The following is a 9,334-nucleotide window of genomic DNA, read 5'->3' as shown; positions in this document are numbered from 1 at the left end:
GTAGGTTGAGGTGCCCCCTGCAGACAGAATGAGGAAACAGGGACCAAATTGATCTCAAGCTCTCTCTTTCATCAAATATGTGTCATAAAAACCTAGACTTGTAGAATTAATCACCGTTCAGAAATAATTAGGCACAGCTGACATCAGGTTTTGCCACATAGCAAGACAATAGAAGGAGTAATGGCATAAACATGATACAAAGCTTTCTCATAGGTAAGAGAAATCTGGAGGCAAGTGGTCCCAGGCTGGTATCGTTTCCTAGTGTTCATGAACCCAGGCCTCTTCTATTTGTGTTCTGCCATTCTTAGTAGTTCAGGGTTTTCATCCACAAGGATAGCTCCTCAAGGCTGCTGGAGCTCCAGCCACCATGTCTACACCCCAGATAGGAAATAGGAGGAATGGTGAAAAAAGACAGAAGGCAAAAGGGCACATACAAATCGATGCCTTTGAAGACTGTGAAAATTACGGTTAACGTGTCTGCTTACATCTTATTGGCTACGCCTAGCTGTGAGACCGCCTGGGAAATAAGGTCTTTCAGCTGGTCACACTGCCACCCAAAGACTGAGTGGGCAGCTAGCAGTTTTCACCTCCTCAAAGATGAGCAGAGGGAGTCATAGGTCTGGTTTGGTGGCCATTGGCTCTCCTTCTGCCCTCCTTCATCCCTCTCCCCAAATTTATGTGGTGTAGCTTAAGACCCAGGAAGCCTCGGTGGGGAAAACCAGCACAGGTGCCTTAGGAGAGAGCTTTCTGAAACATCTAGAAGGTGGGTCCTACGAGGGACTTCCTGGAGAGCAATAAAAACAATCAGCAGGTACTGAGTATCTGTCCTCTGCCAGGCACACTGTGTGAAGCGGTTTATCTCCATCACCTCATTCTCCCAGCGACTCCATGAGTTGGCACACTTGTACCCAGCCTGCAAGTGAGGAAACCAAGGATTGGTGGCAGTGAGCATCTGGCCTGGTCACAGTAAGTGGGCAGCGAGCATCGAAGCCTGGGTCTGACTCCTGAGCCTAAGTTCTTTTTTTTTTTTTTTTTTTTTTTAATGTTCATTTATTTCTTTTGAGAGAAAGAGAGAGAGAGAGCAGGGGCGGGGCAGAGAGAGAGGGAGGGAGGGAGGGAGGGAGAGAATCCCAAGCGGGCTCTATGCTGTCAGCACAGAGCCCAATGCAGGGTTCAGACTCCCGAACCGCGAGATCATGACCCGAGCCGAGATCAAGAGTTGGATCCTTAACCGACCGAGCCGCCCAGGCGCCGCTCGTGAGCCTAAGTTCTTAACCAGCCCGCTGCAGCTCTGCTGACCCATACGGGGCTTAGTGGCCACGAGTAGCAATGCACGTGTAGATACAAGGCAGTTGACCTAGAAGGTGATTTGATGGCTCAGTGGCCCCCTGCAGGGACTTGTGGCTATCACACTGAATAGTGAAGACATAAAATATTTTCTTTCTTTTTTTTAAATTTTTTTTTTTAATGTTTATATTTGAGACAGGGAGAGACAGCATGAATGGGGGAGGGTCAGAGAGAGAGGGAGACACAGAATCCGAAACAGGCTCCAGGCTCTGAGCGGTCAGCACAGAGCCCGACGCAGGGCTCAAACTCACGGACCGCGAGATCATGACCTGAGCCGAAGTCGGCCGCTTAACCGACTGAGCTGCCCAGGCGCCCCGACATAAAATATTTTCAACGCCACAGAAAGTGCTGCTGGACGGTGCTGTGCCAAGGAAATGGATTGTTTCTGGCTTCCATTCCTCGTCCCGAAGGAGGCGATGCGATATTCTCTTCCTTCCTCCGGCCTCCTCTTTTGTTTCCCAGTTGCTCTGGCTTGCGACCCTCTACAACTCGCTGTGAAAAGAAGTCGAAGAAATTCCGAAAACGGATAATACCCATGGAAGTTGGGAACGCGGCAGCCTGTGATATTTCTGAAGCTACAGTACTTGGCTTTGGGGCAGGGGGACCATTGTGGGGATGGGGCTGACTTGGCACTGAGGACGCTCCCTGGAGATTACAGTCTGCTCAGCTCACAGGGTGACGGCTAGACGGGGGTGAGTTCCCGAACACCACGCTGCAGGCCCCTCGTCTTTTTATTTCTTTCTTTAGCTTTCATTCTCTCCTTTCCCGTTTTGGCACAGGCCCAATGTGTTTCGCTTTAAACTTGCTCCTTTAGGGACATCTGGGTGGCTCGGTCGGTTGGGTGTCCGATTTCGGCTCAGGTCATGATCTCAAGACTCGTGGGTTCGAGCCCCGCATCAGGCTCTGTGCTGACAGCTAGGAGCCTGCTTCTGATTCAGTGTCTCCCTCTCTCCCTGCCCCTCCCCCGCTCAAGCTCTGTCTCTTTCACTCTCAAAAATAAATTAAAAAAAAAATTACATCAACTTGCTCTTTTAAAAGGTTGCAGAGCTCTGGGCTGCTGCGAAGTCAGATTTTTAAGAGCACATTTGCATCTTTTCTCAGCTGCTGCCTTAATTACACATAACAAAGGTATTGCGCTATAAAAGAATAGTTGATGAGCCTGAACTATAATAAAAAGGTCTTGCCAAAAGCCATTTCCTTTGTCAAGAGAGAACTTGCTCAAAGGCAGCGTGAAGCCGTGATTCATTCTTCTACCCCAAGCGTTACTCCGAGAGAGAAATTCGGTTCGTTGGGAGTGGCTGTCGCACGCACTTGAAGCAGTGACGGAGCCCTCAGTCAGCACCCCTGCTTCGGCTGGGAACGGAGGACAAGGGAAGCCCAGTGCCGTGTGACCGGTTTATCGGGGTCTGAAAATTTTGCCGGCCGACGGCCTGATTTCGTAAATACAGCTCTGTTGGCACAAGGCCCATGGCCATGCTCCTTCGTTTACGTGTTGTTTGTGGCAGCTTTCTCCCTGCAGCAGCCGCACTGCGTGGACGTGTCCTGTAAAGCCTAAAATACTGTGACCCTTCCCCAGGCCCTGGCTTAGAAGGTGGGAGTGGGTGGCAGGTCGTTTGGATGTGGCTCCAGGAGGGTCTGCCCTGCCCCTGCCCCTGCCCTCCCTCCTGGTCCAGGACGGCATCATCTCACCCCTGCACCTCTGCCTACTGGTGTCCCCCCTGTCCTCTGCAGTCTGTGCTGCACACTGCGGCCAGGGTGCCCCCTCGAAATAGAAGCCATTTCATGCCACTGCCTCGCTCTAAACCCTCCGAGGGCTTCCACATCATAGACGGTAAAATCCAGGGTCCTTCATGTGACTGCAGGGCCCAACATCATCTGCCCGCCACCCACCCCATTACCTCTCCGACCTGCTTGCTTTGCCTGGCTCCCTCTGCCCCAGTCACCCCCGCCTCCTGGCTGAGCCTCAAACTGCCAGGCTCTGCCCCCACTCACTGGCTGGCCTCCCAGGATGCCCGTCCACAGTGTGGCCTTGCTGTTGGGAGGTGGCAACCCCGTCCGATCCCGGGCATTTGGGGTAGTCTCCTGACTCGTTCTCACCTCCGCGGCATAACAGGAAGTGGGGTCTGTCGCCACCGGGGGGGTGCAGGTCTTAAGAACTGTTTGTGCCTCCTCTACTCCCCATCTGCCGACTCAGCTGGGAGGTCTTTGAGGCCCTTGGAAATGGGAAAGCCACAAGAGGGAAGGCATGTGAGTCTCTGGACCCAAAGAAAGCATGCTGTCCATCAACCAGCAACGCAACACCGGAAGGAACACGAGCAGGAAATAAACATCGGTTGTGCTGTATTGTTATCGTGAAGTTCTGGGATTCGGTCGCCTCGACAGTGAGTGTCATCCTGACCAACAGAGAACCTTTGCATTTGCTGTTCCCTCTGCCTGGAATGCTCTTCCCCAAACATCTGCATGGTTTTCTACGTCCTTCAGCATTCCGTTCAAATGCCTGAGCAAATCACCTGTGTCCCAGCTCCATTTGCCCCTGTACGGTTTTATTTTTCTTCGTGACACGCGGCGTCACCTGACATCGTCTTTATTTACTAGCTTATTCAGCACCTGACCTGTTTGCTATCTTTCTTACTCCGCTAGAATGTAAGTTCCCAAGCACTCAGCACAGTGTCTGCGAAGTGTAAGCGTTTGCTGAATGAACGAATGAATGAATGAACAGACTAACAATCCCAAGGGTCTTCCTGATGATGTACGTAAGGACTAATAGGAAGAGTGATAAGGTGGGGCGGGGAAAAGAAAGGATGTGGCGTGACTCTTTTTGCAATTTTTAATACTAAGCAAAGTATCATTTGATGGCAAGGCAACGTGGACGCCAGGCAGGGGGAGCCGTTGCTTTCGTGCGGGTGGGGGCCACAGGCAGCAGCACTCGGTGAGAACAGCTCTCTCTGTCGCCCCTGAGCCCAGGCTGCTCGGAATCTCAGGGGCTGGGCATCAGAATTAGCCTGAGGGGCCCGGGGAAGCTTGCCAAAGGAGACAACACCCAGGAGAAGCTCGCCGTGAGAAGAAGCCAGGAGAGGTGTTCCTGGCACAGGGGTGACCCTGAGACATGCCACAGCCTGGTGGGTTTGCGGAACCCTGAGCGGTTCGGTATGGTGTGAACTGAGGGGCAGGTGGGGAGTGGGGGAGGGTGTGGGGCCAGATCATGAACAGACTTGCTTGTTGTGCTAAGCAGCTTCAACTGCCTCCTGAAAGCGATGGGAACCAGGCAAGAGAGGGATAAGCAGGGGAATGGCATAATCAGGGGGGCGTTTTACGAGGCTCGTTCTGGAAGGGGTTGGCATGGGCGTGAGATGAGGGACCAGGTGAGGCAAATACATGGACACGTCCTGGGGGTGGTCCAGGACCCCGGCCCCTCACTGCTGGAAGACCACACAAACCGTGGCGCCCAGCTCTCGCTGTGCCAGCTAAGGAGGTGAGTGCCATCTGGGTCTAGTTCCATAAAACCGTGGGCTCCAGGAGACAACAGTGGCTTCAAAAAGTGCATGTCTGAAACCTTACTGAGCTCTGCATTCACCCTCTCTCACTGTCCAGCAGGGACAGTCCCCCACGGGGACGGGCGACCCTGATGGATCACTGCCCCAAACTGGTGCCTGTGAATACGCCAGGGGCCTGGGGTCACCGCCAAAGGGAGGATGTTTGGGAGGCCCAGGCATCAGGTCTGTTGTGTCATAACATGCTTTTAGGGTCCTGGCACCTGCGGGGTACCCGGAGAGGGGACATCAAGGGTGTATGGACTATGCTGCTGCATTTCAGAGGAGCGGGGTTGGCATTCGCCAGTTAGCAGAGGCCCAGGGAAGGCGGGATGTCAGCGATGGGCAGCTGGAGCCACCCAAATGTCAGCAGTGGGTCTTTCATGACTCTTGGTTTGCTCCCAGACACTTGGTAGCTTCCATGCGGCAGTGTCCCCACAGCAGCAGAACCCGTGACACCTTCATTCCATCGTGTCCCAGGCTCTCCCCCACCCGTGGAGCACTTGCCAAGGACTTAGGGAATGGGAGGAGTGTGGAGTGGGGTCTCGCAGGTGTGCAGATACTATTTGGGGCTGAGGTGGGAGCACTCTAGGGGTCTGGCTTCCACGAATCCAGGTGGAGAGGGTGGAGACAACCCCTGTTTCTCCTATGGTTTGTGCCGTGAGGAAGCGACTGCCTTCCAGGAGCTTAGAGACGTTCTGAGGCTGAAGGAGAAGGACAGGTGGGTGGGCGATGTCCGAAGCATGGTTAAGCACATGGAGGAGGTGACGCGTGCCCGGAGCACCCTGGAGACGGGCCTCTCTCAGGCTCTCTGCGGCTCGTGTTAGGCAGGGGTGGCATGGGGGTTTGAGTCGGAAGCTTAGAAGGGCTGGCAAGCTATGTGGAAGAATAAAGTGGGCAGGTGGTGACCAGTCTCCCCCCGAAGGGGGAGCCATCCTTCATCTCCAGCCATTTGTTGCCAGAGGGCTGGGGGGGGGGGCAGGGTCATGGGTCTTCTGACTCTTTAAGACGAAGGGAAGATCCAGATTCCTATGGGATATCTTCCCTATCAGTCAGTTTTGCTAGGTTAGAGCTGTAGAACAAACAGCCCCCAAAACTGGCTTATACCAGTAGAGGTTTATTTCTGTTCCTTCTGCATGCTGGCCGGGATGGCTCTGCTCTGAATGGCTGGCCCCATCCTGGATGTGCCTCTTGTGGCAGAGGGAAAAGAGGGCCCGCGGACCCACGGGCACCTCTTCAAGCTATGGCCCCCAGCAGGTGGCATGGATCGCTCGTGCCTGCACTCCATCAGCCAGAGCAGGTGCCCTGAGCGAGGGGAGGGGAAGGGGGAGGCTGGATCCCTGCCCCTCTGTCTTTCACGGGGAGACTCGTGGGGAGACGCTGCTGCCCACGTGGCCACTGGCAGGCGAGGGGCGGGGCATAGGGGACAGCGGGGGCAAGGATACCATCTGCAACCCTCTTTTTAAACGTTAGCAACTGAATCAAAAGCACCATCAATGCTGGGCAGAGCCACACAAGACACAGGGCACCGTGGGCTACCAATTTACAACCTCTGATTCATAGGGTCGGAGACGGATTGAACAATCTCGTGCTCTCTTCGTGAAACACAGAGCCCCCTGTCTCAGAATCCCCTGAGGTTAATAGTCCTCTCAAAAAGTGAGAAATGGTTACAGGGCCTTAACATTATGGGCAAATCGATACCGGCTCCTAGCAATCACCACTTCCTTTTACAAGGGCTCATGTATCTCCTTCTGGTAGTTTATTCATGAATATTACCCGGAATCTAGGTGGCCGGTCATTCTGTGATTTCCAGAGTTCCCCCTCTTCCGTTGTTTGCATACAGGACATTTGCCTGGGTCTAGTCGTAGGATGTCAGTTTCATCCCCACAGTCCCTTGAAGATTGTTGTTGGCAGAACTCAGCAATGACATTTGCAAGGTCTCTCAGCACCCAAGGGTTAAAGTTTCAGGCCAAGAAACTTAACACCATTTCCAATGGTAAGACACTCTTTTAAATTCCCTTAGTTAATTCTTTTATGATGGGTGTGTCCTGGATGAAGCTGGCACCTGCCATTTTCTTTGAGAAGCTCATTGAGAGCCCCATGGGTGGGTAGAATCTAAGGAAATTCCCATTCAAACTCGTATCCATCTTTGTCCAGCAAGGAGACAGCGAGTTGAATCCCTCGGGACGGTCGATCCTTGGGTCACACTTTGGGAGTCATTTTGTTACCTACGTGCACACACGCGAAGCAAATGCCTCGTGCGTGCCCTTCGCAGCAATGGCCACTTTAGGTTTGGTTGATAAATGTTTTGTTTTGGCAGTGTATGTTTTTGTCCGTGATGCAGGCTGAGCTGAGTCCCCGTGATCTTGCTTTCAGAGGAGGGGAGAAACAGTTCTTAACTCCGTACTAATGCTGAGGATTACCGGCTTTGCTTGTTCTTGCTGAGTGTAGAGTATTTTCTGCCTGAGCAGTTGTTTGCGGGAGCTGAGGGCCCAGAGGACTGTCAGGGACACCCAGGCAGAGTGCCCACCTCCCCTGGAAGAGAGACTGTAAGGAAAACTAAGGATGCTCGGAGCAGCGTAATTGGAACAAACAGTTCCTGTCCTCCATGTAGCATGACTGAAGACTGGTGACCCCAAAGCCCCTTGGACTATTGTGCTCTGGACTGTTCTACAGGTCACTGCAGGACAAGATCGAAGACCTGGGGGGTGAGGGCTGGTTTCCTGGGGGAATGGATGTCCATCACCAATCACCACAGAGCAGGTGCCAGGACGGGAAATGCACACAGGGAGGCAGGCCTGGGAACCCCTCGAGCTCTCCTCCGCCTTGGGTGGGGCCGGGGCTGGGGTCCGGGCAGAGCTGGCCTGACACCAGGAGGCTTGCGAATAGGCAGCTGTGCTGACTCATGCCACACATCGGCACGGCGGAGCCGTCGGGAGACAGCGCAGCTTGTCCGTGGAACAAAGGTTCCGGCCAAGGGGTGACACCAGGTCACGCGTCCAAGGACGGCGCTATGTCCACTCTGGTGTGGGCTGCCCCCGGGCAGAAAGCAGGCCTTCTCTTTCTTTTCCCTTCTTTGGTCCTTTCACCCCTTTTTATTTGTTCTTCTCGATACGTAAGGATATGTGATCGTTTTGAAAGGATTATCAAAATCAGACCAGCAGCATTGCACCATGCCAGCTGCATAAAAACATTACACATAACAAGGATAAAAACCATGTCAGTGTTCTGGGGGCCTCAAAATAGGTCTGTTTCTTCACCTGTCTGGAGAAGGTTTGTCACATAGAATTCACTACACACTCACAAGGGAGAAATTCTCCGTTTTTAAAGAAGTGTCACGCTAACCGTTCCAAGTTCCGGGTTAGCTGTCACTCAGCGCTTTCTAAAAAGGTAACAGGCAGCTTCGGGATGCTTTTATTTTTTTTTTAACTTTATTTTTTTTTTTTAGCATTGTTCACACATATCTCACTTTATTTATTTATTTATTTTTATTTTATTTTAAGTCCAGGATAGTTAACACGCGGTGTTCTATTCGTTTCAGGTGTACAATTTAGTGATTCAGCACTTCTGTACATTCCTCAGCGCTCATCATGACAAGTGTGCCCTTTAATCCCCATCACCTAGTTCACCCACCTCCCCCCCCTTCGCCCCCCCCCCCCCCGTCCTGGTAACCATCAGTTTGTTCTCCATAGTTAAGAGTCTGCTTGGGGCACCTGGGTGGCTCAGTCGGTTAAGCCTCTGACTTTGGCTTGGGTCCTGATCACACGGTTTGTGAGTTCAAGTCCTGAATTGGATGAGCACAAGCCCTAGCTTTGGGTGAGCATGAGCCCCGAATCGGGTGAGCCCCACTTCTCTCTCTGCCCCTTGTGGGATTCTCTCTCCCCCACCATACTCTGCCCCTCGTTCATTTGCGCCCCCCCCCTCAAAAAAAGAAACAAACTGCTTTATGGTTTGTCTTTTTTTCCCCTTTTGTTCCTTTGTTTTGTTTGTTAAATTCCACATATGAGTGAAATCATATGGTATTTGTCTTTCTCTGACTGCCTTATTTTGCTTAGCATTATACTCTAGTTCCATCCATGTTGTTGCAGATGGCAAGCTTCCATTTGTTTTGATGGCTGAGTGATATTCCACTGTGTGTGTGTGTGTGCATGCGTGTGTGTGCGTGTGTGTGTGTATACCACATCTTTATCCATTTATCAGTCGATGGACACTTGGACTGCTTCCATAATGTGGCTATTGTAGATGCTGCTGCTATAAACATAAGGATGCATATGTCTTTTTGAATTGATGTTTTTGTATTCTTTGGGTAAATACGCAGTAGTGGAATGAAATTACTGGATTATATGGTATTTCTCTTTTTAATTTTCTGAGGAACCTTCATACTGTCTTCCACAGCGGCTGCACCAGTTTGGATTCCCACCAACGGTGCATGAGGGTTCCTTTTCACCCTTGCCAAT

This window comes from Lynx canadensis, chromosome C1, assembly GCF_007474595.2.
Source record: "Lynx canadensis isolate LIC74 chromosome C1, mLynCan4.pri.v2, whole genome shotgun sequence".
Lineage (NCBI taxonomy): Eukaryota > Metazoa > Chordata > Mammalia > Carnivora > Felidae > Lynx > Lynx canadensis.
Note: the sequence above shows the minus strand (reverse complement) of the source record.